The sequence below is a fragment of the Eretmochelys imbricata genome, chromosome 14, assembly GCF_965152235.1.
Source record: "Eretmochelys imbricata isolate rEreImb1 chromosome 14, rEreImb1.hap1, whole genome shotgun sequence".
Classification (NCBI taxonomy): domain Eukaryota; kingdom Metazoa; phylum Chordata; order Testudines; family Cheloniidae; genus Eretmochelys; species Eretmochelys imbricata.
Window position 1 is genome coordinate 47,990,248 of NC_135585.1, and position 6,000 is coordinate 47,996,247.

A 6,000-nucleotide genomic window follows, 5' to 3' on the forward strand; every position below is an offset into this window, starting at 1 on the left:
CTGGCCCAGCTCCGAGACTCTCAGCCTGGGGAACAGTGTCCCACAAGGGAAGGGCTGGGAGCCCCATTGCTGGAACCTTTCCAAACACACTGGAGACGGCTCTGGAGAAGCCCCTGCCTGGCCTAAGAGGGAGGGGCTCTTGGGGCTGTTTGCAAAGGAAATCCCCCTTTGGAGACAGTCTCTCCCTGTTTCTGCCTCTCCCCAGACAGACAGAGGAAGCCACCGAGGAACCCGAATGCCACTCACTTGCTCTAAGTGATGGGATGATGGATGGCGGATGTTCAGGGTCTGCAGACGTCCCACGCCCTCCTCCTCACTCTCCAAGCCCAAGGCAGGCTGGAGAGGGTGGTGACCTCAGGAGTTACCCTGCCCAGCCAGCAGGCAGGGTGATGACACGAGGGCGATCGACTGGCTGTGAAAAGAAGAGTCTGTCTTATTGCCAAGGGATGGAGAAACTCAGCCAGCAGCAGGGGGGTGCAGAACACTGCCCTAGGGCGGAGGTGACAACGCCTCCAGGATCCTGACATCCCAGCACTTCACACACCTTCCTGGAGCCTCCCAAACCCACTGGGCTGTAGCCATGGGACCCCAACCCTACTGATGGCAAACGGGCCTCAGCTACCGGCTCAGGGTCACACTGAGTGTCAGAGCCATGGATGGACCCCTTCACTAACCACTGCCGCACACTCCCTCCCACAGATGGCAATTGCAACCAGGCCCTAATGTCTGCTCCCCCTGCCTTTGAGAGACAGTGTCACTCCTGCTTCCATTGCTGCCTATTGATCTGTGGGACTTTGGGCAAGTTGCTTCCCCTCTCTATGGCTCTCTGGGACTCACATTCCTGAATGGGCTTTAAAAAAGACAATGGTTAAAGTTTGGCCCCAACTAGTTCTTGTTTCTCAAGACTAGCCATTTTAGCAAAGTTTAGAGTTCTTGACATTCAACATCTGGAAACATCCCTTTCTCCTTCGCAGACGGCCTTAACATCCGTTATCTCACCCAGGCTCCCTGCTGCCTGGAGTTAGAGAATTGACCCTGTTCCCATTGGACCTACCCAAGGTGTCACACAGTGAAGCGGTGACGGAGCCAGAAAGAGAAGACAACTGTCCTGATTCCTGTTCTAACTAACAGACAACAACCCCCCAGAGGCAGGATAAAGCCCAGGAAATCAGGTGTGAACATTTTCATGGAAACCTTTTTCTGTCAGAAAATCCATTCAGACAAAACCACTTTGTTTCTTGAAATCCTAACAAGTAGGATGAAAATTCTTTGCAAAAATATTTGTTTGCAAAACAAGAGCATCTCCTGTCCGTCACAGTGCATTCAACTGTCTCATCGTACAGAAAGGGGAGACACTATGATCTCCAAAATTAGATGAGATGCTTAAGTCTGAGCTAAGTAGTTGCTGCTTTTCACAATTTCAAAACAATAAAATGCAAATCAAATCCAATATTAGGTCATAATCTGGTATGGCTCAGTGTGATAGGTCACACTCTAGTCTGCACTGCTCCGAGTGACACTCTTCAGTGGATCCCCAGCATCCACCCATGGCGAGGTAGGTGGGAGAGGATTGTTATTCCTACTTGACAGAAGGAGAAATGAAGGCTGAGAAAGGAGCAGGGACTTGTCTTAGCTGATGCAGCCAGTCAGTAGCAGAATTGCTCTCAAATGAGCTACAGACCAACAATTGTTCATAGTAATTATTCAGCAATTATTTCAGAAGAACTGGAATGTTCGAGAGGATCATGAACTGCTCCGAGACAATGAATGCAGAGCAGCATCCACATTGGTCAAACATATAACTGATTGTGACTTATTTGCTTGGTCATAAAAGAGAACAACAAAGACCAGAGTTTCCTCCCTGTCAATAGCCCCCTCCTCAGCCAATCAAGGTTGAGACTTTGAGGGGTGGGAGGCTAAGGGTTCTCATCAAATAGCCCAAAGAATGGCCCTGGTCACCACCGAGGCAATCACTCTCAGAGCACTAGTCCAGTCTCACCTCTCTGTGAGGGCCTCCCACAACCCCCCCGGCCCTCGTTCCACACACAGAGCTCCTGGTGGTAGGAGGAGAGCAGAGGAAAAGGACAAAGCAAGCAAGAAGAGAAAGGTAGGAGGGACAGAGGAAAAGGGAAAACAAAAAGGAGAAACCCCAATGTCCCCAGTAATTCTAAGGGACAAAGTCCTAGGTCAGAAATAAAATACTGCCCCCACAATCTAATGTTTTCCTTCCCTAAAAGTCAGCCGGCACCTGATGGATCAGACTGAACAGGTTCCAAACCTCTCCGAGGCTCTTACCTTCTATACAGGGACGTCTGTTTTCGAGCAAATCCACTAAAAGAAAAGGAGAAAACTCCGAAGAGGGTCCTCCTTGCGCTCACGAATGTGAAAGGGAATGCTCTCTCAGTCCTCCAGGAGAGACCTCGAGAAGGAGACGTGCTGAAGCAAAGCCACAGGGATCTCCGAGGTTGCCCCTGTCCTGCACCCCTGTCCTGCCTGGCTGATGTCAAGATCTCTCTGTGAGATCATCGCCTCCCCACCACCTTTGTCCAATAGGCTGAGGTCCTGCCAAAGGCCCTTGTGATGTCACTGCCACACCCACCCCTCGCCTGCAGTGCTGATGTCCTGCCCCTGTCCAGCCACATTGGATGTTTGAGCTGCTTCCCCTGGATCACCCCACGCAATGAGCGTTCATTGTGGGCTCAAGCCGTACACAGTAAAACATCAGAGGCTTCTCCCCATGCTACGCTCATTTTTTCATAAATTAGCAGACTTTATGGTCAGAAGAGACAATTAGAGCGTGTCATCTGACCCCCTGCATATCACATGCTTTCTGTAGAGCATAGGAGCTAGTTTTTGACTACACACGTTCCAGAAAGGCATCTAGTCTTCATTAGAAGACATCAAGCGGTGGGGAATTCCCACCACTTCCCTTTCTAGTTTCTTCCTTTGGTGATTCGTCCTCACTGTTGAATATGTGTGCCCTCTTTCTAATACAAATTGGTCTCTTTTGAGTTTCCAGCCACTGGGTCTTGTTATGCTTTTCTCTGATAGATTAATGAGCCCTTTAATACCCAATATTTTCTCTCCGTGAAGTCACTTCAACACTTCAATGATGTCACCTCCCGATCTTTTTTATAATCTAAACAGGCTGAGCTCTTTCAATAGCTCACTAGCATCTGCCAGGAAGGGAGTCCCCATAGAGGGACACCATAATCTCCCAGGGAGGGAAAAGGCTCTCACTGCCATTTCTTAACCTCATGGGGTGTTCTCCTGCTCTGCCAACCCCACCCCTATTTCAGCATCTCCAGGTGCCTGAGGGAGCAGGAACCAGAGGCCATCCTGCAGCTGGGACAGAGATGGAGGTTGATGACCTACCTGCCCGTGGTGACCATGGTGCAGGACAGCCCTCAGGACATGCGAATGCAGCTCCAGATCTGGGAGCAGCTTCCCTTTGCTGGCACGAGACCTTGCAGGTTGCAGGGGGTGAGACAGGCACTAACTTTTGGAAACCCTCAGTGGGATCAGAGGGTAATGGTTTGTAGAAAGTGGTGTTGGAGAGCTTTACAAAAACTAGACAAGAAGGGTGCATGTTCCAGGGGAGCTCCAGCCCCGGTGCTGTCAGTGAGACGTGTCCTCCCAGCCCTGCCTGACGGGTCTTTCTGTCTCAGACCCTCCTTGGAACTGCAAGAAAAGTCCAACCTGTGGAGTTGTGGTTGCAGTGATAGTTGTATCGTCTGCGTTGATCGCTGCCATCATTGCTCTGGCAGGTGAGTTCCCAGCTTCCGCCCGGCTCCCTTCCTCTCCAGCTACGATCTCCGCGCATCCCATTCCCCCGTGACCTACCACACTCACTCTCTCCTCCCGGCCTGTCCGGCTTCTGCCCCTGGGACAGAGGATTCCTGGGGGATCTTCCTCCCAGACCCCTGCACCTGGGCACTCTCTGTGTCGGGACGATCTGACTGACATTAGCCCCCACAGCCCACCTCTGAGCACTTTGGACCCAAGTCACCTTTGCCACGCACCGTGAAGCAGTCCCTGACCAGGGTGTCCAGTGGGACAGGGTGCAGTGCAACCCTGAGCCCTTTGCCTTCCCTGTGTTGCTCTGAGGTTACCAGCCTGGCCTTCCTGGATCTTTAGGTCACGCCTGTGGCCGGGCGGCAGGTGCTGCCGTGTTACTGAAATGAGCTGTAGAACTCAGTCTAGACCCCTCCACCAGCGCAGTGTGGAAACCCCCCAGTCGCTGAGCTTGGCCAGGAAGGGTCCCTTAGCACCATTCACTCCCCCGGGCTGCCCAGACAGCGTGTGCTCGTGCAGAGGGCATCTGTTTGCGGTGAACATGAACCCTGCTGTATCCCCCCGTCATCTGTGGCGGGGGGTGCTGGAGACTGTCGGGGGTGGGATTTCTCTATTGCCCTGGGATCCGATCACTGGGCCCCAGGAGGGTTTAGCAGCTGGCAGAGGGGATTGAATCCAGGTCTGTCTGCATTAGGAATCCTCTGTGCCGATGTCATGACGTCCTTGCAGTTGAATTGGTGCAAACCGCTAAAGGAGACGCACTGCACTGGTGCACAAAGGAGCTTGCCTTGGTGCAGTTCGCTGCAGGAAGTTACCAGAGCGAGCCGCACTGCTCCAGCGCATCTCCAGGAGGTGTTTGCCCGGATGTCACTGTGATTATACTGGTGCAGATTGCTCTGATACAGATGGGCCCTGAATCCCAGCTCCCTGCTGTAATGGCAGGCTGCTGCAATGGGCAGCATTGGCTCTCGCTGTGTAAGGTGGGAATCTGTGAGCTTAGCGTTGGTTACACACCTGCAGGTGCAGGGAGCTCTGCAGAACATGTGGCATCTGACCTGGAGATGGATGGTGGAGACAGCCTGTGCCATCAACTGTTAGTCACTGACTTCTCCGCTCAGTTCAGTAGGGCAGGGGTGTGGGCTACCGTGCACTGCACAGTGAAATCTACAGGGTCAGACATGCCTTGTGAGTGAGTGAACACATGCTCGTTTTCTGATCACCGCTGCCACGTTTCCTAACTCTTCCCGACTCAGAGTGTCTATTCCTCGCTGAGCGCCAGCCACATGGGAAGGCTTAAAAACCAGCTACCGAGTTACTGTGGTGCAAACAAAAGTGATGTGCTCAAAAATGTCTGGAGGGGTTTGAGTCTGACTCCTCTCAGCTAGACAGGCCTTTCAAATCCTCTTTTGTGTCTTTTATGGGTGACCCCACTGCTGCCCTTTCATGGCTCTGAAAGGGTTACACTGCCGTGAGGGCTTCCAGAAAGTGCCTTTCTTGCTGCTGTGTTTGGGGAGAGAAAAGTCTGCAGGTAGGAGGTGAATTAAGTTCCATCATTCCTGGCCCACAGTGCAACAGGTCACTTCCCGTGGCTGTGGTGTCTGGCGCCCCCTTGTGGCTTTCATGTCCCTGAGTGAAACTTCCCACGTTCTTCTCAGTTGTTCACCTGCTGTTTGTTGCGAGGTTGAACGTCCAGCTGTTGATCTTGTGCCTGGGGTGAAATGCTCTGAGCTGTGTCAGTCCCTCCCAGGCTGGGAGTGTCCCTGGAATCCTTCTTGCCAGGCAAATTTACTGTGACAAACGCCTCCGTCCCCCTGCATCTGATTGCAGTGGACCAGCCCCAGCTGGGGGTCCCGGTAGGCTTGGCAAGCCGGTCAATTGACTGCCTGTTTGGCCTCAGTCAAATACTCCAGCGAGAGCCCTGGGGGTAGGAGGCAGCGTGATTTTTGATTGCATCATGGAGCCTCTCTGGTGTTTTTCAGAACTTGATTTCAGTGTTTCACTTTTTAATCTGAGTTAAAATAACTCAGTTCAATATTTTTTTAAAAATTAGGCATAAGTATCTATCTAAAGCTAAACCTACTGGACACAATGACGTCTTGCTCTTTTTTTGTTACTGTTCTGATAAATTGGTATTTTAAAATATTTGACCATTTGTTTTCTTTTATGACACATTTGACATACCAGTCAAATGCCCAATTCTAGGTG